The sequence below is a fragment of the Bubalus bubalis genome, chromosome 21, assembly GCF_019923935.1.
Source record: "Bubalus bubalis isolate 160015118507 breed Murrah chromosome 21, NDDB_SH_1, whole genome shotgun sequence".
NCBI lineage: Eukaryota > Metazoa > Chordata > Mammalia > Artiodactyla > Bovidae > Bubalus > Bubalus bubalis.
The window spans coordinates 22,942,027-22,968,182 of record NC_059177.1 but is presented as its reverse complement, the minus strand read 5'-3'; the positions used below and the strand labels follow the sequence as shown (position 1 = coordinate 22,968,182).

Below are 26,156 nucleotides of genomic sequence, written 5' to 3'. Positions count from 1 at the left end.
CAGGGCTCCTCCCTTGGGCCCCCCTTACACTCTCTACTTTGTGGTATAGACTCAAGACCTAGAAGCAATGGATTGTAAATACTCGTCATGGGGGGCATGCCTGGACCCTCCCCCAGGGTTAAGGCTAGCATAGAATTTGATTTGTTGCTATCCTTGCCACAATGATTGTGAATTAAAAAAAACATATTACTCTTGGTCAACAGGATTATGCATCAGTGTTATTATACATGTTGAAGGCTGAGGGTCTGTGTCTTCATTTTCTAAGTGGATGGGATCAGAGACTGTATTAGTCTGTTTGGGCTGCTATAATGAAAATACCATGGATTGAGTGGTTTAAACAACATTCATTTCTCAAGGTTCTGGAGTCTGGGAACTCCAAAGTCATGGTGCTGGCAGATTTGGTTTTAGGTGAAGGCCCTATTCCTGATTCATCGCTTTCTCATGTATTCTCTCCTAGCAGAAGGGATGAGGGAGTACTTTATCAAAGTACTAACCTTTTTCAAGAGGCCCCACCCTCATGAGTTAAGCACCTCCCAAAGACCCCACCTACTAAGAACATTACAATGGCATTAAGATTTCAATCTGTGAATTTTGAGGAAGATACAAACATTCAGAGTTCTGAACGGCTAAAGGTGGAACAATGTGAGCACCAAATAAGTGACAGGTTATAACCCAAAGAAGAAAATGAACACCCAGGAGCTCACAAAAGCAAAAAAGTGAATGAGCAAAAAAGTGAGGGAGAACCAATGACTCTTCTTTAAGAAGAATTTCAATTGATAAATGTAAACAGAGTGAAAGAGAAAATCATCTTAAGCATACCACAGTAAGAAGTGCCACTGGGAGGACACACCGATGGATACTAACACGGATGGATGAAATTTTAAATAGAGAGGATCTGGATAGTTTCAAAGATTCTCCTTCAAATATTTAGTAATAACACACAGGGGGAAAAGTAACTTTATAGTCAAGAAATCTGGAAAACCATCTTAGATAAGTGACCAAGTTAACATCACTCCTGATACTTAGAAATGATCATGTACCCCCTGATCTAACACCCAGAGAAAAGTGCATCACCTGCGTGGCATCCTTTTCTCTTGTGCACCCCCACTTAACAGCAAAGAAACATCAAACAAACACAAAGGGAGGGGCTGTCTTTAAAACAAAGGCACAGCACTCTTCAAAAGTGACCAAGTCATGAAGACAAAAATAAAGAAGTTGTCATGGATAAGAGGAGACTAAGGAAATGTGACAATTAAATGCAATTTGGGATCCTAATTGGATCCTGGAACAGAAAAAAATAAGCAACTGTAGAAAACTATTGAGATCTGAAAAAATTCCATAGTTTAGTTAATAGTAGTGTAGAAGGTTACTTTCTTAGATTTGATCATTGTTTTACGACATGTTAGGGGTTAGCCCAAGGGTAAGCTGGGAATGTGGGAACTCTGCATGATTTCTGTTACTTTTTTCTAAGTCTAAAATTATCTCAAAATAAAAGTTTAAAAAAAATGAACTTAGGAATCAAAGCCCAGTAGAGTTTTCTACATTATGGCATGCAAAGAAAACATTTTCCCCCTTTCATGAAACTTAATGGAATTGTATATGGAATTTATCAAAATAAACACAAAAATTTAAAGAAAAATTAAACCACCAACATGTGTTAACTTAAAAACATTTATTAAACAAATCTTTATTGATCTCCTAGTATGAGCTAGGTAATATGCTATCACAAATATATATTTTTTTCTTTTATAAGTATGACCTTCACTTTAAAATCTCTCTGTGGTATGAAGTAGAATTTTCTAGACATAAGCCTATCTATTTTTTCTGGAGAAACTGTTTCTGGTCAACTTGTGCCACCAAAAGATGCCCTAGGTGGCTGCTGGTGGTTCTATTTCCAAGTGTTATTCTGATGCCACTGGTTATGTGAGGGTTCAGGAAATTTTTGCTGTATTAAACTCTGGAACAATAAATTGTAGTGCCTGTATGTTCCCTCAGTAAATAAATGAGAACACGCTATCCCAACGCTCAGCTTGGGAAAGGTTAAGCTTAGCTGGTCTCTCACATCACAGGAGAGAAGAACCAGGAGCAGAATCTTGACAAGGTACCATCAAAGTGTCTCTCCCACATCCCACCATGAATTAGGTCACTTCAATGTGATGTGACTTGATTTATGGATGCCAGACTATAGCTTCAATTATGTACATAAGATGGGATGGGGAAATCAATCTAACCTGATAATTGTGCTCAGGGATAATATCCCAAACACACGATTTGATGAGAGGATTACACAGCATCTTGCAGTGAATAACAGGAACACAATTATGGGATCTTTCAGTGGCTGCAGCTCACTCAGCTGACACGACATAGTTTCAACCTTTCTCTATCAAGTTTCTTTTCAGTGCTTCAGCTCAAGTGTTTACTTGCCTTGAACTTTGGACCGCTGATTAGAAAAATTAAGGCCCGCTTGACAGATTTGATAGCAGTGAGCTATGAAATAAAACAACCAAACAAAAACTCCAAGAGCCAAGAGAACAGGAAGAATGTAGATCTTACAGGAATTGGAAATAACTGTGGATGCAACAATTATGATAATAATAAGGATTTCTTTAAAAAAGCAGCTACATCTGTGAATCTACTTCTAATTTTTTAAAATATTCACTAGTTAGTTGTATATTTAGAGGACAAACTAGTGGTTACCACTACTGGGAGGAGGCAGAGTAGGGGTTGGGAACAGGAGGCAGAAACGATTGAATAATGACAGGCTCAGGGGTGTATGATACAACACAGGGAATACAGATTATATTTTGTAGTAACTGTATATGGAAAGTAACCCTTAAAATTGTATACAACTAAAAAATTAAAAAAATGACAACCTAAAAGGAAAAATGCAGCTAGAAAGTGTGTCTATATATGTGTATGTGTATATATACCCATACACACACACACACACTGAAGGTGAATAGGTTATATAGGGGAGAAAAAGAACAGAAATAAAAGATATTCATTCTTGAGGAATGAATATGGATAAGATGATAATGAGGAGTCTACATTTGTGGGCCTCACATGGTCTAGTATCCATGCAAAGCTGTACTCTAATAAGCACAGTCTTGGCACTGTGGGGTATTTAATGAAACCCACTCCTTACTTGTGCCTCCTGAAAACAGTAAAGGAACCCCATGCACACTGATCAGCAGCACTTCTCCAAACCTCCTTCCTATATTATATCAAGTCACCAAATATTCTTAAGCCTAAGTTCAGGGGGTTTTCTTCCTCTAGTCTTCTTCCTTTCCCCCAGTTCTTTATCATGTAGGTCCATTCTACTAGCCGTCCTCTTGCCTCTAATCTGCTTCTTGTGATTTTCATGTTTTCCTGGGAGAAGATGAGCTCAGGGTCTTCACACTCTGCCATTTTGACCCTTCTGCTCGCCCCTACCCTGATCTTCTTGCTTGTGATTCCGTCTCATAAAAGATCAGGAAACTGGAGTCATTAAGACTCTCTAAGTGGGTACAGATGATGACAGAGGAAGCTACGTGTGTACGTTTGGGGAGGGGGCACAGGGAACAATCCCATGTTCCTAAAACAACACAGAGAAGCTTGTGGCTTGTTCCAGTATCAACCTGGAACTGAAAGAATCCCTTTTTTCCATGAAGAGGTTTCTCCTTTCTCACCACACAGCAGCTTCATTGCCATGCCCTCCATTACAGAAAGAGGTTTCTCAGACTTAAAACTTGAGAAATGCAAGCAAGGAGCCAATTTGTAATTGTTACCCACGGGTAATTCAGACACAGGGGGCCTGTAGGTAACAGCATTCTAGTTCTTGCTAAGCAGCTGCCTCTGCATCCAGCCCTCTTCCCCTCGAAAGTTTCATAAAAGCTTTTTATTACATAATTATACTTCTGTGTTCTGTAGTTGTGTGAGGTAACTTGCAATTAGCATACTTAATTAGGAAATTAGGTGTTATAATCACAATATGGAACAAAAATTTGTCATGAAGTTTTAACTCATAAACAAATGGATTTTTTTCTTTAAGGAGAAAAAACCCCCACAAAAATCAATGCTAACTTTCTGTTTTGGCAGATAGTGAGATTTAATTTATGTGCAGCTAAAAGGGAGCAGTCCATCTGTTTTCCAGATGGATCCCGCCTTTCCCTATAGTTGGGGATGAGTCACTCTGGTGTGTAACTGTCCCTTCAGTCGCTACTTGGGCTCTGCTTGGTGTTCTCTCTAGGGTAGACCTTAGGCTGATTTTCCGTGAGACAAGTGTTATAGAGGGTTGGTGCTCAACTGATCCAGTTCACTCTATTCAAGATATGCTTGGTGTGCCCTACTGTGTGTTAGGGCCCTGAGGTGATAAAGATGGAGTTAATCAACTTTGAGGGGAGACCAACCTCAAAATACATTGGGCACTGATACAGGGATACAGGAAATTAATGGGAACACTGAAGAGAGTGCCTAATCATGAGAGCAAGACAGCCACCTTTATTTCCCAGGAATAAAAATCTATGTTTGAGCCAGATGCAAATAACCTGTTCAAATACACTATGTATCCCACACCATAGTTCTTCACATGGAGTCCAGGGACCCCTACAGATTTCATGAGTGGGCTTCATTTTCTACTGGGCCTGCCTTCATTCTATCTGAGAACAGGTGATGAGTTTACCTATCCGGTGACATGGAAGATACGAAATTATAGGTAAAACATCATGAATCTGCATTTTTTTCCCCCTAAAAAAAATGTGCATGACTAATTTTTCTTCTGAACTTTTTAAATTCTGTATTGGGGTATAGCTGTTTAACAACGTTTTGATAGTTTCAGGTGAACATGTACATGACTATGTGATATATAAACAATGGTGTCTGAGACCCACAAAATACTAATATTTATCTATATTACAAATATATACATGACATTAATTTCACAAATATTGCCTAGGTGACAGTGAAGGGACACAGCTCCTACTTTCAAGCTATGAAGGAAGACAAAGAACCAAAGAATGACATCGATGGTCAGTTAACCAAAGACACATGCTCCTTTTCCATAGAGCAGCGCTGCTGCTAGGGAGCAGCTGTCCTGGCAGCGATGTTTCACAACCCCTCTTGCTTCCAAGTGCAGCCTCATGATGTAAATGATGTGATGTGTATCACTTTTAAGCTAAGTCATGAAGTAGGTCCAAAAAAAAAAAAAAAATAGGTCTTTTTTTCTCTTTGGCAATAACTATGGAAGATGGCAAGGCTATAAGACAGAAGGAACCTGGGTTCCTGAATCCCCAGGAAAGGCTGCTTTGTTGAAACCTGCACTGTTAAGATTCAACAGAATGTGGTTTCAGTAAAAAATAATATATCCTAATGGCCACAGACATTTTTGTGTTTGTATATCACAGAAGGTAAGACTGACTTGTGATACAAAAGCCAAGGTCAACAGAGAAGTGTTAAATGGAATGAGATACTAGAAGAGGGGTAAGGAAGATTCAGGAAGCATCTCAATTAGGACAAAGCATCCAGCAACACCTCGGTGATGAGTGGATACCAAGGTGAAGGGCCCATGGAAGGTGAAAGGGGCTGGCAGAAAGTGGGTGATGGAAGGTAAGCATTTCAAGCAGAGGAGAAAAAAAAACGTGCAAAGCCCTGGAGGAGAGAGTGAGGAGGGACTGGCTGACAGTGGCCAGCTGTGACTGGAGCAGAGAATGAAATAAGAGAAAACTGCAAGGTCTAGATCCTGAAGGAGTTTAAACGTGATTCAAAGGGCAAGATAATGGTAATAATCTGATTTGGATTTTTCAAAGATAATCCTGGTTGTTGTGTGAAGGATGAAGGGAGCAAGATGAAAACAGGGTGGTTAATGGATAAGCAATATTGTAATGCTGATATGCAGGGACAGTTGTCCAAATTGATGAAGAGGCAATGGGAAAAGAGGGAAGTGACAGGATGATGGTGACTAGTAGGAAGAAGAATATACAAAGCGAGAGTCAGAGATCAATGTTGATATGATAGTGGAAGGAGCAGAGGACTCTGAACACATGATAATGTTGCCAACCCTGGTTTTGCTGTTAGGTTGGTGTGTGGTTATTATCTATGCAGGTTTAGTTTTACCTGTAAACTGGATGGTAAAACTCAGATTGACATATATACACTACCATGTATAAAATAGGTGGCTACTGGAACCTGCTGTAAACACAGGGAGCTCAGCTCTACACTCTGTGATGACCGAGAGGGGCGGGTGGGAGAGAGGGAGGTCCAAGAGGGAGGGGATGTATGTGTATGCATACCTGATTTACTTCATTGTACAGCACAGACTAACACAACATTGCAAAGCAATTATACTCTACAAATGTTTAACAATGAAATAAAATCTGTTATCTATACAACAAAATAATGAGACCCTGCCTGTGGAAGTGTTTTGTAACTCTGCAGAGCTTTATGAAGGAAAGGCGTTCACCTAGAGATAGAAGCTACATAACCACAGTCCAATTTTCTTTGCCTCAGCAATCTAAGGATTGGAGTACTGTTAGGACCATTTACAGATGGAATTTCAGAGGGTCCACATGGAGAAGGATCACTTTCTACTCTGGTGGATCAACCTCACAAGGAATGCACAGTGGTGCCTCCCCCGATGAGCCCACCATTTCCCTCAAGGTTAGTTATAAATGTTTCAGGTTGCCTCATCTTTCCTTCACTAAATGGCATTTGGAAACACTGCATGCCTTGATGTCTTTGAAGTTATCCTGTCTTCCAGCACAGCCCCTGGCTCCATGCATCTGCAGCTTCCTTAAACTACTCTTCTATCTCAGTCTTCTGGTTACTAATAGCAATAAGATGGTCTCCATGATGGAGATCCATGGAGATCAGTGTTCTGAAGTCTCATTATTTCCACCAAAGGCACTGAGGCCTCTACAGAGTTAGACAATAAAGAATGGCCTTTCCTTCCCTGAATTAATTTCTACAAGACCTCTTTGTGAGCACAGGGTGGAAACACACTTGGAACATAATAAACATTTGCTCTATGGCTCCTACTATCATATACCATGTGAATAATGCAGTTCTTTTCCTTTATTCCTGATACCAGCTGGGCTCACTGTACTATATTTGACAGCTAATGATCAAGACATTGAGTTCATTAAAAACAAGCCAAAACAGAATCACCTCTACATTTAACTACTACAACTTAGATATTTAAGTCTGACTTGCAGAAATACTTGCCATTTTCCTACACATCTGGATCTTGGAAATAATTTAAAAAAAAATAAAAAAAAACTCTCTTCAACCAGATTGACAAAGAATTTTGGGGACCAAAAGAAACCCGATTCAAGCAATTATTCTTACATGTACTTTCTAAGCCATGGCCAGTCTTGGTGGGTGGCAAGTCATCATTTATAGTACAATGAATCTTTGATTGAAGTACCTTTAGGTCAAAGATAAAAAGGAGCAGTTCATACAACACAGCAGCTGGTATGACAAACTCTTTGCATAAAACAACAATTTGCAGCAAGTATAGATGTATCATTAGTGCTTTTGGAACCATAAACCTCTCATCTGATTGTGCCATTTAAAATGTTTGATAGAGTGTATTGTGATACCTAATTTAGTTGTACTCAGGCAGCAGCAAGATGATGCACCTCATTTGTGCTTGCAGTTCATCAAATGTCTGCCATTCCCCTGTGATGAGAGAGGATTTCCAAAGGGAAAGGGAGGATACAGGGTGGAATACAGTGGAGACGGGAGCTGCCACCTTGAATGTGCCAGCTGGGGCAGGTAGATGATCCTGGAGGCCAGGCTGGGCAGCCCTCTCAGATGGTGTTCCTGCCTCACTGTGCTCCACAACTTAGCAGTAAAGCCTCCTATGTGATGGGCCCTGCAGTAGGGGGTGGCTTCTATCTGCTCAGCGTGTATTCCCATCTCCCTTCTGGTAATAGAACCCCCTTTTCCTTTGAGAAACTCCTCCATCACCACAGGTGGTCATTTTGAGACTGTCAAGCATCACGCCCTACTCCCCAACACTGTGGCCTGGACTGGGCACAAAGACCAAGCTGGGCCAGGCAGTACACGTCCCCTCTGGAAATGGTGATGGGCTCAGGAACAGGCCTGTGATCAAAGTCAGATCATTTAGAGTTCATGTTCAAACTTGATCAGATTAGTCAGACAGACAGCATGCTCTCAGTTTTAGCTCATAAGTTGTGAACACACAGGCTAGGGCTCTCAGAGAGACATGACACGGATACTGTCAGTGAACATTCATACTCCATGTTCCTGAGGCCAGGAGCTAAACACACACTTTGACTCCCCGGTTGCACATGCTAATATATTTCATTCCCTCCATTCCTTCAGGCAGCTGGTTTGGGTTGGGTTTCTGTTGCATTACAGAGGTCTAATACAGTTAAACTAATGCAATTTCAATGAAGGGGTCAATTAAACATCTCCACTGTACTGTGACCTATACCTAAGCACGACTCATGCTAGATTTCTGATTCCAGAGTATATAAAATGATTACTCCTAGCACATTTCCTTTTTTTTTTTTTTTTGCAAGAGAGAGAAAAATTACATTAGGGTGAAGTTAGCCAAGAGGCCATTTTTTTCCCCCATGTGTGGAAGAAGATTGTTTTTCAGTGTTCGAGCTAGGATGTCACCATCTATCACTGCCATAACAGACTCTGTATACAGCAATTTCCTCTTGGACAAAGGCAGAAAGAGGTTTCTTTAAAGGTGATGCGATGTCATAGGAAAAAAATCCTTTTCTACATTTGTATCCCGCCCTCCATTTCAAGTCTCCGTTTCCTGTCACTTTTTTAAGTAATGCTTTATTAAGATATGTATTCATATACTGTGTAATTCACACAGTTTAAGTGTATAATCCAGTGGTTTTTAGCGTATTTACAGAGTTGTGCAACCTTCACTACAATCATTTTTAGATGCTGGGAGGGATTGGGGGCAGGAGGAAAAGGGGACGACAGAGGATGAGATGGCTGGATGACATCACCGACTCGATGGACGTGAGTCTCAGTGAACTCCGGGAGTTGGTGATGGACAGGGAGGACTGGCGTGCTGCGATTTATGGGGTCACAAAGAGTCAGACACGACTGAGCCACTGAAATGAACTGAACTGAACTGAAGCACTCCCAAAAGACCCTTTAGCAGGTTTCTTCCAGTTCTCCCCTCTCCTCAGCCCTAGGCTCCCACTCATTTGCTTCCTGTCTATATGGATTTGCCTATTCTGAAATTTCATTTAAATGGAACCTACATTACATGATCTTTCATGACTGACTTCTTTCACTTAGCATCATGTTTTCAAGGTTCATCCACTCAGGTATTCATTCCTTTCTATGGTAGAATAATAGTCTATTGTATAGATACACCATGTTCGTTTATTTATTCATTTGCTGATGGGCATCTGGGTTGTTTCCACCTTGGCGCTACTATGAACAAGCTGCTACAAACATTCATGTACAGTGTTGGTGTGGACATATGTTCTCATTTGTCTAAGGTATGTTCCAAGGAATAGAAATGCTGGATCATATAGTAATTCTATTTTTAATTTTTTGAGGAGCTGTTGTACTATTTCCAAAGTGGCTGCACCATTCTGCATTCCCATCAGCAGGGTGCAAAGCTTCCAATTTCCCCATATCCCTGCCAATATTTAGGTCTCTTTTTGATTATTGCCATCCTAGTGAATGTGAAGTGGTATCTCCTTGTGATGTTGATTTGCATTTCCCTGATGGCTAATTAAGTTGAGTACCCTTTCATGTGTTTGGTGACCATATTTTTCTCTTCTTTGGAGAAATATCTATTCATATCATTAGCCCATTTTTAAACTGAGTGGTATCACTTCAACAGCAATGCCAAGAGCCCTTTGGTGAACAGAATGTGGCCTCCCATTTTGGAGCGACTACCTACTGCTGGGAAACACACTCTGCATGATAAACGGTAACAGGAAGATAAATGGAAGGGGAGAGGGCAAGGAGAAGTCAAGCATTTCATCCTCATCCTGGAGCAGGGGGTGAGCTGGATGGAGAGGGCAGGATTCAGTCTGCATACCACCTCCTTGGAGATGTCTTCCTTGATAGCTTTTAGAGAGAGATCTTGTGAACTGTGTTTCATATTAGACCTCTTTTTGTTTTTTTCATAACACTCTTAGGGCATAATTATTTCACTACTCTGCTTTTACTTATTTATTTACAACTGCTTCTCAGCTCTTTGAGGGCAAAGTTCACATCTGTGTTATCACTGCTGTATTCTTAGCACCTACTTGGTTGCCTGACATAGTGCTTTTGCTCAAATATGTCAAAAGGACATATTTCCTTTTTTTGCTCAAAAAGGAAAACAGCTCATATTAAAAGATAAAGTAGTTAGATTAGTTTACCTTCCTCAAACATTGGGGAAAACTTCACAAAAGAGTCTTTACTAAATGACTTTCAGATAAGCTCACTCCTATCTCTCTACTGTTACACTTAGAAGAATCAACATGCATAGAGTGTTCCCAATGTTCAACTTGGAAATCATGAAAAATACTGCACAGTCTGCTCATGTTCTCCTCCCAGAAAAAAGTTCAAGTGAAGACAGGCATCTCCTGCCCATGGGCCATGATTTATGGACCAAAAGGATTTTATTGATAAGGCCATGTTATCTATGTTATAATCCTACCATACTGAGCCCACCAGTGACGGAATTTAGAAACCCAAAGCCTCCGCCCTTTGCTTTGATTCCATATTAAGCAAAAATCGCTTTTGGAATGAGACTAACACATCTCATCTTACAAAGGCACAAGATCTGAATTTCACTTTGCCACTGAAGCATCATTTTCAAGTCATTTCTTATATTAGTCATGTTTGTGTAGAATAAATGTTTGAAAAATAGTCAGAAAAAGGACATGACATTCCACATTGCATTATGAGGAATCTTCAAAATTATGAGTGATTTTTAGTGCCTGTTCATCTATTTACCATGTTGCAGAACTCCAGATAAATGGAAGGGCCTTTCTCTCCCTTCTCTACAACCCTCCATCCTGAACATTCAAATCAAGTTCCCTGCTGGTGGCTGACGGGATACTGAGGAAGAGGGCGTATCTAGGTTCATTTTCAGGTGGCCAGATGGGCATCACTGCTATCTTCAGAGACAGGGAGAAGAAGTATGCAAGGTGGCACTGAAAGCCAGTCTTTCTGGGTTTGAATTCTGACACTAACACCACTCGCTATATATTTTTGGGCAAGTTACTCCCCATGTCTTTGCCTCCATTTCTTTATTTGTAAAATGAGGACAGTAAGAACACATTCCTCATAGAAACAATGTAAGGACTAAATGACTTAACATACACAAAGCACTCAGAACTGCACTGGGAGAGAACGTTTATAATTACTTGCTTTCTTCTTTCCACCTTCTCCTTCATCTTTGTTAATAACACCATCACCATATTGAGAATGTAGCAAGAGCAAGAATTCAGGGCAAGTTAAGTCAACTGGAGACAAGTTCCACTTGGGCTATCTCCTCTGGGGCACCTGCAGTTCATCTAGTTAGGCATTAAACGGAGAAACTGGCCAGGAGCTGCCGATGTTGTTCTGGGACCATGTGTATGCAGGTGACAGATGAACGCACAGCACTGGAGAAGAGTACACAGGTAGAGCAGGTGGAGGGAGAAGAGAAAGGGAATGATAGGCAGTGTCTTAAAAGGGAATACAAAAACAAAGGAACCAGCAAGCACATGCTAGGTGGTCATAAATCAGAAAGACACTAAAGATAGTGCCGTGCTGCAAATGAATGGAGAAGGAAAAGGTTTAGTAAAGGGAGCAGTCCAGAATACTAAGTGACCTGCTGCTACTGCTGCTAAGTCGCTTCAGTCGTGTCTGATTCTGTGTGACCCCTGAGATGGCAGCCAACCAGGCTCCCCCGTCCCTGGGATTCTCCAGGCAAGAACACTGGAGTGGGTTGCCATTTCCTTCTCCAATGCATGAAAGTGGAAAGTGAAAGTGAAGTCCCTCAGTCGTGTCCAACTCTTAGCGACCCCATGGACTGCAGCCTACCAGGCTCCTCTGCCCACGGGATTTTCCAGGCGAGAGTACTGGAGTGGGGTGCCATTGCCTTCTCCGACTAAGTGACCTAGAAAGTTCAAATAATATAAGCGATTAAGGAGTCTATTGATTGAATAATCAGGAGGTCACCGGTAACATTTACTAGAACACAGAACAAAGAAATGGCTGAATTAAAGTTGGAGGCCATGACTTGGTACATAAATTATATAATATCCTCTGATTAAAAAAAAAAAAAGAAAGTAAACAGTTGATGCTAAGAACTTGGGGAACTGAGTCCTGCCTTGGCACCTCTTTTCCACCAGGGTTGTTCAGGCAAGAAGCTTACATCCAAGGAAGACTAATTCACAGAATGGGGAATGAAGTATAACTTTAGTAGTCACTTGGCAAATACAGAATCCCAAGGGGTGGCCTCTTTGATAAACACAAACTGGAGCATGCATCTGAACATCTGGCCTGGTCCTTGGACTTAAGCTTCTCATCTCTATTGTACAGAAGCAGACACTTAACCATCACAATACTGTAAAGTAATGAGTGAGTGAAGTCGCTCAGTCGTGTCCGACTCTTTGCGACCCCATAGACTGTAGCCTACCAGGCTCCTCCATCATGGGATTTTCCAGGCAAGAGTACTGGAGTGGGCTGCCATTTCTTTCTCCAGAGGATCTTCCCGACCCAGGGATCGAACCCAGGTCTCCCGCATTGTAGGCAGACGCTTTACCATCTGAGCCACTGGGGAAGCCCTACAGAAACTAAAAGTAACAGAAATTCTAAATAAAGCTGAGGTGAGTGGAGGAGGAACAGAACATCTTGAAATAAGATGTATCTAGTCAGGCTTCTTTACTAAAAGTAGTTCCTGTGTTTTAGAAAATATGATTTGCCCTGCAGTATGTTTAAATCTTGTTATAACAACAAAACATTTTGTATTACATGCAGACAGGGATATTAGAAAGCCATGGCTCGTTAACACCACCTTAATATTACTCTCAGTAAAATAACCACACATCCTGGTTTTGCTTTTGGCACGTTTCTGAAAATACGGAATAAAACTCTTAAGGAGGGCTTCTAATGTAAATCTGTGCTGCATGGTACCCCGCTATACTTCAGGTTGATGTGGAACCCTCCAGGGACCTCAAATCCCAGCACCCGGTCCTCCGCCTCAAGTAAGTCAGACGTTGCCATTACTGCTATGATTTATTCCAGGCCTGAGTGCCTTATTCTCCTCCTCTTATATAGTGGAAAGTTTCTTGGCTGGCAGGACCTGTTTCCTCACCAGGAATTGAACCTAGGCCATGACAGTGAGAGCCCAGAATCCTAACCATTCACTAGGCCACCAGGGAACTCCCAGGCGAGCCTGATCTGAAGGGAAGTGTTACCTCACTTGTTGGTCTCTGCGAGGGAGTTTGCCGTGCTGAATCCCTCTTGTGACTGTGGGCAGCAGAGGACTGTCTATTCCACATGGTGAGGTCATCCATGTACATGTGGTTGTGGCACAGGAAGGGGTATGCTGATTCTAAGCAATAAACAACATCTTTCAAACTTTCAAGATAAATTTCCAAAGACTCACATGGCCTACGGAAAAGGAAAGAACTGGAGTCTGGAATGGCTTTTTTCAGAAACGGTTGACCTTTGAGGACATGGCCATTGAATTCCCTCAAGAGTGGGAATGCCTGGACTCTGCTTAGAGGGCCTTGTACAGGGGTGTGATGGCAGAGACCTGGAGGAACCTGATCTCTGTGGAGATCTTCTGATGGTTCTCATGAGGACGACCCCGCTATATTCATGGAGCTACAGGAAATCACAGACAAGTAGTCAAAAGGGAAGAGCCAGATGAGGGAGCACCTGGCAGCTCTCAACTCACGTGACAGAGCTAATAATCCTCCAATTAAAATAAATAAAGTAATTAAAAAAAAAACAAAAGAAATAGGAAAAAAAAAAAAAAAAAAAGGTGATGGGCAGAATGTCCTCACACAACTGGGACAGGAATTCCGGAGGAAAGTGGAGAGTGGCTGCATTTCTGGCAAGGCACAGATATCTGCTGCTGTGGACTGAATTTGTTCTCTGAAATTCATCTGTTGAAGCCCTAACTCCTTAGTGTGGTAGTTTTTGGAAATGGGCCTATCGGAAATAATTTTGGATAGATGAGGGTGGGTCCCATACCCTTATAAGAAAAGAGTAGACAGAATATTTTATGTCAGATGTATTCAATAAAAAAAGAGTGGTTTCTTATTCACATGGGAAAAAAAAGAAATGAAAAGAGTAGAGAGCTTACTCTCTTTTTTGCACTCTGTCATGTGAGGGCACAGCAAGACAGATGGCTGCCAGCCGGAAGAGAGCCCTTACAGGGAGCTGTATCAGCCAGCACCTTGATCTTGGACCTCCCAGCCTCCAGAACCGGGGGAACATCAATCAATGCCTGCTGTTCAATTCAGTCTCTCAGTTGTGTCCAATTCTTTGCGACCCCATGAACCGCAGCACGCCAGGCCTCCCTGTCCATCACCAACTCCCAGAGTTCACCTAAACCCATGTCCATCGTGTCAGTGATGCCATCCAGCCATCTCATCCTCTGTTGTCCCCTTCTCCTCTGGCCCTCAATCTTTCCCAGCATCAGGGTCTTTTCCAATGAGTCAGCTCTCCGCATTAGGTGGCCAAAGTATTGGAGTTTCAGCTTCAACATCAGTCCCTCCAATGAACACCCAGGACTGATCTCCTTTAGGATGGACTGGTTGGATCTCCTTGTAGTCCAATGGATTCTCAAGAATCTTCTCCAATGCCACAAGCCTATGGCATTTTGTTACAGCAATCCAAGCAGGCTAAGACAGCTGCTACTAATAAAAAACGGCTGCATGAACACCCCACATAAATGTTCCTCCCTTGCTGGCTTCCTCCTCTTAGCACTGCCTCATGATTTTGCCCTTTGGATAACCTGGAAATGTAAGATGAGGGGCCCAGCTGTAGTGCTCCCTCTTCTGGCTATTTCACTGAGCTGAGATTTGGATTACCAGGCCATATATGTCCAAGGATGTGATTTCCATATCTGGCATATGACCTACAAAAATAATACTTTCTTGATCTTTTAAAAAGCACTCATAATGACTGAACACTTGGAGCTTATTATGTTCTTCATAGAAAACCATGAAATATTGATACATTTAATTCCAGGAACAACTTCACACAGAAAATATGACTGTATTGTATGTTACAATATAAAATCATAACCATAAACACACATCCATAAAAAACATGCTGTTGAATTAAGAGTGATTGGCTGTTTGCATTAATGTTTGCTTTCTACTTATTCATTTGATTTGATACCAGCTAGAACTCAACAGCAGATGAGCAGTAGCAGGTGCAGAAAAGATGAAAAAATTTACCAAAGAAAAGCTTAAAATTGAGAAAATTTTATCCAGTAAGTTATATTTTCTGAAAATTGCAAAAACCCAGCAATTATTCTAATTTAGTGATGGAACATATCCGTTTTGCAGAGACTGAAAATTCCTAAGTGTGCAAGTGAAAGTTGCTCAGTCGTGTCCAACTCTTTGTGACTGCATGGACTGCAGACTGCCAGGCTCCTCTGTCCACGAACTTCTCCAAGCCAGAATACTGGAGTGGGTAGCCATTCCCTTCTCCATGGGGGTCGTCCCAACCCAAGGATTGAACCCAGGTCTCCTGCATTGCAGGTGGATTCTTTACCATCTGAGCCACCAGGGAAGCCCCCAAATTCCTTCACTAGTTCTTAAAATTTCATACTAAAATTGGCTGACATTATAAAGGGCATGACTTGTCTGTTAACAGACTTTTTCCTGTTTGTGGGGGTATGCTAGGTGGGTAAAGGCTAAACTCGCCCTTAGTTACATACAACCATATGTGAAATAGATTACCGTCCCATACATACAATCCTCGCTCCCATACATACAACCCTGGACTTGAATAGACTTAATTGGCAAGAAGATTATCCATTTGCTCACCACCACTGATGTTAAGTTTAACTCCAGCTTGGAGCTAGAGAGAAAGGGCAAAGATTAACCATGAAGATGAGCCTGTGAACTGAACTTTGGATGAGAGTTTGTCTCAGAAAGCAGCCTGATATTCATCATCTGAATTGAAGGACACCTGTCACAGTAAGCGTCCACAATTTATACCCAGAGGTTTCCAAATATCTAGCATGAAAGATGATCTGTTCGCTTCCAGGGATTCCTGTTGAAATCAGTATTTATTGAGCATGTTTTTATTTCATCTATAGATTTTGGACTCCCCCAAGTATACTTCCTCAGAGTCTGCATCTTGTACCACTTTCAGCTATAATCTACTGTTTTTATACTATTAGGGAGAAGGAAGTACTATTTTTTTAATTAATTGATTTGTTTTAATTGGAGGCTAATTACTGTGAAAAGAAGAGAAGCGAAAAGCAAAGGAGAAAAGGAAAGATATAAACATCTGAATGCAGAGTTCCAAAGAATAGCAAGAAGAGATAAGAAAGCCGTCCTCAGCAATCAATGCAAAGAAATAGAGGAAAACAACAGAATGGAAAAGACTAGAGATCTCTTCAAGAAAATTAGAGATACCAAGGGAACATTTCATGCAAAGATGGGCTCGAGAAAGGACAGAAATGGTATGGACCTAACAGAAGCAGAAGATATTAAGAAGAGGTGGCAAGAATACATAGAAGAACTGTACAAAAAAGATCTTCACGACCCAGATAATCACGATGGTGTGATCACTGACCTAGAGCCAGACATCCTGGAATGTGAAGTCAAGTGGACCTTAGAAAGCATCACTACGAACAAAGCTAGTGGAGGTGATGGAATTCCAGGTGAGCTATTTCAAATCCTGAAAGATGATGCAGTGAAAGTACTGCACTCAATATGCCAGCAAATTTGGAAAACTCAGCAGTGGCCACAGGACTGGAAAAGGTCAGTTTTCATTCCAATCCCAAAGAAAGGCAATGCCAAAGAATGCTCAAACTACCGCACAATTGCACTCATCTCACATGCTAGTAAAGTAATGCTCAAAATTCTCCAAGCCAGGCTTCAGCAATACGTGAACTGCGAACTTCCTGATGTTCAAGCTGGTTTTAGAAAAGGCAGAGGAACCAGAGACCAAATTGCCAACATCTGCTCGATCATCGAAAAAGCAAGAGAGTTCCAGAAAAACATCTCTTTCTGCTTTATTGACTATGCCAAAGCCTTTGACTGTGTGGATCACAATAAACTGTGGAAAACTCTGAAAGAGGTGGCAATACCAGACCACTTGACCTGCCTCTTGAGAAATTTGTATGCAGGTCAGGAAGCAACAGTTAGAACTGGACATGGAACAACAGACTGGTTCCAAATAGGAAAAGGAGTATATCAAGGCTGTATATTGTCACCCTGCTTATTTAACTTATATGCAGAGTACATTATGAGAAACACTAAGAAGCACAAGCTGGAATCAAGATTGCCAGGAGAAATATCAATAACCTTAGATATGCAGATGACACCACCCTTATGGCAGAAAGTGAAGAGGAACTCAAAAGCCTCTTGATGAAGGTGAAAAAGGAGAGTGAAAAAGTTGGCTTAAAACTCAACATTCAGAAAACGAAGATCATGGCATCTGGTCCCATCACTTCATGGGAAATACATGGGGAAACAGTGGAAACAGTGTCAGACTTTATTTGGGGGGGCTCCAAAATCACTGCAGATGGTGACTGCAGCCATGAAATTAAAAGATGCTTACTCCTTGGAAAGAAAGTTATGACCAACCTAGATAGCATATTGAAAAGCAGAGACATTACTTTGCCAACAAAGGTTCGTCTAGTCAAGGCTATGGTTTTTCTAGTGGTCATGTATGGATGTGAGAGTTGGACTGTGAAGAAGGCTCAACGCTGAAGAATTGATGCTTTTGAACTGTGGTGTTGGAGAAGACTCTTGAGAGTCCCTTGGACTGCAAGGAGATCCAACCAGTCCATTCTGAAGGAGAGCAGCCCTGGGATTTCTTTGGAAGGAATGATGCGAAAGCTGAAACTCCAGTACTTTGGCCACCTCATGTGAAGAGTTGACTCATTGGAAAAGACTCTGATGCTGGGAGGGATTGGGGGCAGGAGGAGAAGGGGATGACAGAGGATGAGATGGCTGGATGGCATCACCGACTCGATGGACGTGAGTCTGAGTGAACTCCGGGAGTTGGTGATGGACAGGGAGGCCTGGCATGTTACGATTCATGGGGTCGCAAAGAGTCGGACATGACTGAGTGACTGAACTGAACTGAATTACAATATTGTTGTGGTTTTTGCCATGCGTTGTCATGACTCAGCCATGGGTATACATGTATCCTGCACCATCCCCAAATCCCTTTCTACCTCCCTCCCCATCCCATCCCTCAGGGTCATCCCAGTGCACCAGCTTTTAGTTCATGTTTCCCGCATTGAACTTGGACGGTGATCTATTTAACACATGGTCATATATATGTTTCAATGCTATTCTCTCAAAAAATCCACCCTTGTCTTCTCCCACAGAGTCCAAAAGTCTGTCCTTTAAATCTGTGTCTCTTTTGCTGTCTGGCATATAGGGTCATTGTTACCATCTTTCTAAATTCCATATATATGCCTTAATATACCGTATTGGTGTTTTTCTTCCTGACTTACTTCATTGTGTATAATAGGCTCCAGGTTCATCCACCTCATTAGAACTGATTCAAATGTGTTCTTTTTAATAGCTGAGTAATATTCCATGGTGTATATTTACCACAACTTTCTCATCCATTCATCTGCCAATGGACATCTAGGTAGCTTCCATGTCCTAGCTATTGTAAACAGTGCTGCTATGAACAGTGGGGTACACGTGTCTCTTTTAATTCTGGTTTCCTCAGTGTGTATGCCCAGCAGTGGGATTGCTGAGTTGTATGGCAGTTCTATTTTCAGTTTTTTGAGGAATCTCCACACTGTTCTCCATAGTGGCTGTACTAGTTTGCATTTCCACAAACAGTGTAGGAGGGTTCCCTTTTCTCCACACCCTTTCCAGCATTTATGGTTTGTAGATATTTTGATAGCAGCCATTCTGACTGGTGTGAGATGGTACCTCATTGTGGCTTTGATTTGCATTTCTCTGATAATGTGTGATGTTGAGCTTTTTTTCATGTGTTTGTTAGCCAACTGTATGTCTTCTTTGGAGAAATGTCTATTTATTCTTTGGCCCATTTTTTTTATTGGGTCGTTAATTTTTCTGTTTTTGAGCTACATGAGCTGCTTGTATATTTTTGAGATTAATTCTTTGTCAGTGCTTCATTTGCTATTATTTCTTCCCACTCTGAAGGCTGTCTTTTCACCTTGCTTAGTTTCCTTCATTGTGCAAAAGCTTTTAAGTTTAATTAAGTCCCATTTATTTTTGTTTTCATTTCCATTACTCTGGGAGGTGAGGCATAGAGGACCTTGCTGTGATTTACATCAGAGTGTGCTTTGCCTATGTTTTCTTCTAGAAGTTTTATAGTTTCTGGCCTTCAATTTAGAGCTCTAATCCATTTTGAGTTTATGTTTGTGTATGGTGTTAGAAAGTTTCATTTACAGGTGGTTGACCAGTTCTCCCAGCACCACTTGTCAAAGAGATTGTCTTTTCTCCACTGTATATTTTTGCCTCATTTGTCAAAGATAAGGTGTCCATAGGTACACAGATTTATCTCTGGACTTCCTATTTTATTTCATTGATCTATATTTCTTTTTGCCAGTACCATACTGTTTTGATGACCATAGCTTTGCAGTATGGTCTGAAGTCAGGCAGGTTGATTCCTCCGGTTCCATTCTTCTTTCTCAAGACTGCTTTGGCTATTAAAGATTGTCTGTATTTCCATACAAATTGTGAAATTATTTAGTTTTGTGAAAAATACTGTTGGCAGCATCGAATCTATCGATTGCTTTGGGTAGTATACTCTTTGTCACTACATTGATTCTTCTCATCCACGAACATGGTATATTTCTCCATCTATTTGTATCATCTTTGATTTCTTTCATCAGTGTTTTATAGTTTTCTATATATAGGTCTTTTGTTTCTTTAGGTAAATATCCCTAAGTATTTTATTCTTTTTGTTGCAATGGTGAATGGGATTGTTTCCTTAATTTCCATTTCTGTGTTCTCATTGTCAGTGTCTAGGAATACAAGGGATTTCTGTGTATTAATTTTATATCCTGAAACTTTACTATATTCATTGATTAGCTCTAGTAATTTTCTGGTGGTGTCTTTAGGGTTTTCTATATAGAGGATCAAGTCATCCGCAAACAGTGCGAGTTTTACTTCTTTTCCAATCTGGATTCCTTTTATTTATTTTTCTTCTCTGATTGTTGTGGCTAGGACTTCCAAAACTATGTTGCATAGTAGTGGTGAAGAGTGGGCACCCTTGTCTTGTCCCTGACTTTAAGGGAAATGCTTTCAAGTTTTCACCATTGAGGATAATGTTTGCTGTGGGTTTATCACATATGGCTTTTATTATGTCGACGTATGTGCCTTCCATGCCTGCTTTCTGCAGAGTTTTTATAATAAATGGATGTTGAATTTTGTCAAAGGCTTTCTCTGCATCTGCTGAGGTAATTATACAGTTTTATCTTTCAGTTTGTTAATGTGGTGTATCACATTGATTGATTTATGAATACTGAAGAATCCTTGCATCCCTGGGATAAAGCCCACTTGGTCATGATATATGATCTTTTTAATATGTTGTTGGATTGTGTTTGCTAGAATTTTGTTGAGGAATTTTGCATCTATGTTCATGAGTGATATTGGCCTATAGTTTTCTTTTTTTGTAGCATCTTTGTCTGGTTTTGGTGTTAGGGTGATCGTGGCCTCACAGAATGAGTTTGGGAGTTTACCTTCCTCTGAAATTTTCTGGAAGAGTTTGAGTAGGATAGGTGTTAGCTCTTCTCTAATTTTTTGGTAGAATTCATCTGTGAAGCCATTTGGTCCTGGGCTTTTGTTTGTTGGAAGATTTTTGACTACAGTTTCTATTTCCATGCTTGTGATGGATCTGTTAAGATTTTCTACTTCTTCCTTGTTCAGTTTTGGAAAGTTATAATTTTCTAAGAATTTGTTCATTTCTTCCAAGTTGTCCATTTTATTGGCATATTTGCTGATAGTAGTCTCTTATGATCCTTTGTATTTCTGTGTTGTCTGTTGTGATTTCTCCATTTTCATTTCTAATTTAGTTGATTTGATTCTTCTCCCTTTTTTTTTCCTTGATGAGTCTGGCTAATGGTTTGTCTATTTTATTTATCTTCTCAAAGAATCAGCTTTTAGTTTTGTTAATTTTTGCTATCATCTCCTTTGTTTCTTTTTCATTTATTTCTGCCCTAATTTTTATGATTTCTTTCCTTCTACTAACCCTAGGGTTCTTCATTTCTTCTTTTTCTAGTTGCTTTAGGTGTAAAGTTAGGTTATTCATTTGATTTTTGACTTGTTTCTTGAGGTAAGCTTGTATTGCTATGAATCTTCCCCTTAGCACTGCTTTTACTGAATCCCATAGCTTTTGGATGGTTGTGTTTTCATTTTCATTTGTTTCTAAGCATATTTTGATTTCCTTTTTGATCTTCTGTGATTTGTTGGTTATTCAGAAGCGCGTTGTTTAGCCTCCATTTTTATATAGTTTGCATTTTTATAGTTTTTTTTCCTGTAGTTGACATCTACTCTTATCACATTGTGGTCAGAAAAGATGCTTGAAATGATTTCAATTTTCTTTTAATTTACCAAGGCTAGATTTATGACCCAGGATGTAATCTATCCTGGAGGATGTTACGTGTGCACTTGAGAAAAAGGTGAAATTCATTGTTTTGGGGTGAAATGTCCTATAGATAGCAATTAGGTCTAACTGGTCCATTATATCATTTAATGTTTGTGCTTCCTTGCTAATTTTATGTTTAGTTGATCTATCCATAGGCGTGAGTGCGGTATTAAAGTCTCCCACTATTATTGTGCTACTGTTAATTTCCTCTTTCATACTTGTTAGCACTTGCCTTATGTATTGAGGTGCTCCTATGTTAGGTGCATATATATTTATAATTGTTATATCTTCTTCTTGGATTGATCCTTTGATCATTATTCAGTGTCCTTCTTTGTCTCTTTTCATGGCCTTTATTTCAAAGTCTATTTTACCTGATACAAGTATTGCTACTCCTGCTTTCTTTTGGTCTCCAATTTGCATGAAATATCTTTTTCCAGCCCTTCACTTTCAGTCTTTATGTGTCCCTTGGTTTGAGGTAGGTCTCTTGTAGACAGCATATATAGGGGTCTTGTTTTTGTATCCATTCAGCCAGTCTTTGTCTTTTGGTTGGGGTATTCAACCCATTTACATTTAAGGTAATTATTGATAAGTATGATCCCACTGCCATTTACTTTGTTGTTTTTGGTTTGAGTTTATAAACCTTTTCTGTGTTTCCTGTCTAGAAAAGATCCTTTAGCATTTGTTGAAGAGCTGGTTTGGTGGTGCTGAATTTTCTCAGCTTTTGTCTGTAAAGCTTTTGATTTCTCCTTCATATTTGAATGAGATCCTTGCTGGTTATAGTAATTTGGGTTGTAGGTTTTTCTCTTTCATCACTTACATATATCCTGCCATTCCCTTCTGGCCTGAAGAGTTTCTATTGAAAAATCAGCTGTTAGAGAGGGGAGTATTGTATTATACTCTGATTAAACCTCATTTTTAGAAGCCTGAAACTCAGGCTTGTCACCTTCACCAGTTTCTCCAGGGGTATAAAATTTTCTACCTGCTTTTTACTCCCTTCCTTGCCTATAGCATTTGATATCAATTTTCTTGAAATCTTGAACCCTGTTCAATGTGCTCCTTGCTCCAGCCCCGACACTTCCCCAGAGGAGAGACAGGAAGGGTCCCCTACCAGGATAAGGCTCTGGCAAAATCTTTTTTCCTGGAGAGGAGATCTTTGTTACATACAAGTTCTGGGCGAATTTTACTGTGATTAATTTCCCCCTGCCTCTTCCAGAGCCATGAGGGAATCTAATGGGGTTCCTGAGAGTTATGCTCATGAAAGAGTGGATTCTCCAAGGCCTGTTGCTTCTTGGGAATAAAAGCCAAAGAAAATTAATTGATTTTCATTTTGTTGAGTTGGTTTTCTTACTTTAAGGATGAGATGTCTCCCAGCTCTTTACATGTCAGAACTGAGACCCAAAGTCTCTGTTTCAAAAAATGAAGACATATTTATTTACTTACATAACAAATTCATGAGCTGCTGCTGCCAAGTCACTTCTGTTGTGTCCGACTCTGTGCAACCCCATAGATGGAAGCCCACCAGGCTCCCCCGTCCCTGGGATTCTCCAGGCAAGAACACTGGAGTGGGTTGCCATTTCCTTCAGAGATAAATCTTCCCTTAGGAGTAAACAGGACTGAGGCCTTGAATGTTTCCAGGAATAACTTGTTACTATTGCTGATCTGTTTTCTCCATGGCTACAGGCATCTATGGACTCACACCCTAATAGATGTTACCACACAAGCAAAGAATCTTCCTCTTCAGCTTCAATTAAAAAGAAAAATCTGCCAAAGGATTGTGACTGGCTAACATTGTTTCACATGCCCAAACCTTGAATCAATCACTGTGGCTATGGAGGGGGAGGACTGGAATTACTCCAGCCTGGATTATGTATACACCTTCAGGACCACATAAATGGGACCATTAGTAGAAAAGACAACAGAAATTCTTTAACAGTATAAACACAAGCATTTCAGAAGGGAGGATGTAGAATAAACAGGAAAAATAATCCATGCCTAAGAAGGGGAAGTAGGAAATAGCTCACTGAAAGCAAACTTTGCCACTTCACAATCTCATGTACTTAGGAACCCTGCCCCCCCACCCCCACCCCACCCCACCCTTAGCAACTCTTTTTAGGAAACTCTCTTATACTGTTGTTGGCCACTATAGAAAACAACATGGAGCTTCCTTAAAAATTTTAAAAAATAACTACCATACAACTTAGCAATCCCACAACTGAAGATATACTCGAGAAAACCATAATTTAAAAAGACATATGCACCCCAATGTTGACAGCATCACTATTTACAATAGCTAGGACATGGAAGCAACCTAAATATCCACCAACAGAGGAGTGGATAAAGAAGATTTGGTACATATATACGATGAAATATTACATGGTCATAAAAAGGAATAAAATTGGGTCACCTGTAGAAAATCGTTAAGAGTGAAGTAAATTGGAAAGAGAGAAACAAATATTATATATTAACACATATACATGTGGACCCTAGAAAAATGGTATAGATGACCTTATCTGTGAAGCAGAAATGTAGACACAGACATAGAGAACAAACATGGATATCAAAGGGGAAAAGGGTGGGGTGGGAGGAATTGGGAGACTGGCATTGACATATATACACTACTATGCACAAAACAGTTAACTAGTGAGAAACTACTGTACACCTCGGGAACTCTACCCAATGCTCTGTGGTGACCTAACTCGGAGGAAAATCTGAAAGGGAGAGGATATATGTATATGTATGACTCATTCATGCTACTATGCAGTAGAAGCTAAAACAATATCATAAAGCAACTATAGTGTGATAAAAATTAATAAAAGAAAGAAATACTTTTTAATCCCTTTCCATGTTAATGAGAAGGGATAATGTCAAGCCTTGCCTTTTATGGTCCTTCGGTAAAGTGGATAACTAAGTCTATTAATCTGACAATACATTTAAACTGAGTTATACTGACAAGGGACTTGCACTATCTATTTTATCTAGTTGTAAACTGTCAGAATGTATCTCATGGTGGGGGCGGGAGATCACAGCTGTTTTGTTTTATTTGCCAGTTTTATATTCCATATAAATTCTTAGATTTGACAAGGTTTAATACACAACTCAGGGCAGAGCTACAAGGCAGTGATTTCCACTATAAGCTGCTGTACCACCAACCTCTATAAAAGTAAAACTACCCTAGCTGGAATCAAGATTGCCGGGAGAAATATCAATAACCTCAGATATGCAGATGACACCACCCTTATGGCAAAAAGTGAAGAGGAACTAAAAAGCCTCTTGATGAAAGTGAAAGTGGAGAGTGAAAAAGTTGGCTTAAAGCTCAGCATTCAGAAAACTAAGATCATGGCATCCAGTCCCATCACTTCATGGGAAATAGATGGGGAAACAGTGGCAGACTTTATTTTTGGGGGCTCCAAAATCACTGTAGATGGTGATTGCAGCCATGAAATTAAAAGATGCTAACTCCTTAGAAGGAAAGTTATGACCAACCTAGATAGCATATTCAAAAGCAGAGACATTACTTTGCAATAAAGGCCTATCTAGTCAAGGCTATGGTTTTTCTAGTCATCACGTATGGATGTGAGAGTTGGACTGTCAAGAAAGCTGACCACCAAAGAATTGATGCTTTTGAATTGTGGTCTTGGAGAAGACTGTTGAGAGCCCCTTGGACTGCAAGGAGATCCAACCAGTCCATTCTAGAGGAGATCAGTCCTGGGTGTTCATTGGAAAGACTGATGCTAAAGCTGAAACTCCAATACTTTGGCCACCTCATGCGAAGAGTTGACTCATTGGAAAAGACCCTGATGCTGGGAGGGATTGGGGGTAGGAGGAGAAGGGGACGACAGAGGATGAGATGGCTGGATGGCATCACTGACTCGATGGACGTGAGTTTGAGTGAGCTCTGGGAGTTGGTGATGGACAGGGAGGCCTGGCGTGCTGCGATTCATGGGGTCGCAAAGAGTCGGACACGACTGAGCGACTGAATTGAACTGAACCCTAGGATGACTTCCTTATAGTTCAATCTGAATGAGATTGTCATATTTTGATTAATTCATATTTGCTTATTCAAGTTTGACCTGAAATGGCCTTGTAAGTGCATGCATGTTCAGTAGCTCAGTTGTGTCTGACTCTTTGGAACTCCATTGACCGTAGCCCACAAAGCTCCTCTGTCCATGGAATTTTCAAGGCAAGAATACTGGAGTGGGCTTCCATCTCCTCCTGCATGGGATCTTCCTGACCCAGGGATCAAATGTGTGTCTCTTATGTCTCCTTCATTGGCAGGTGGGTTCATTATCACCACACCACCCAGGAAGCCAGAAATGACCTTGAATCTACAAGAAAAACTTCAAAGAAGGAACCAAAGTTTCAATAAATCTTCCTGAAAAAAATAATTTTAAGGAGTGTAAGGTCTCTTT

At 40.5% G+C, this 26,156-nt stretch overlaps 1 protein-coding gene and 1 long non-coding RNA gene across 2 annotated transcripts in view; one reads left to right on the top strand and one right to left on the bottom strand.

Moving 5' to 3' along the window:
• The window catches only part of CRBN (cereblon), a 405,868-nt gene that overhangs the window by 113,965 nt on the left and 265,747 nt on the right, over nt 1–26,156 (bottom strand). The window lies entirely within an intron of this gene.
• On the top strand, nt 5,534–26,121 carry LOC123331041. Its single transcript, XR_006547487.2, has 2 exons — nt 5,534–6,633; nt 26,023–26,121. It is a non-coding gene; the product is annotated as an uncharacterized LOC123331041 (long non-coding RNA).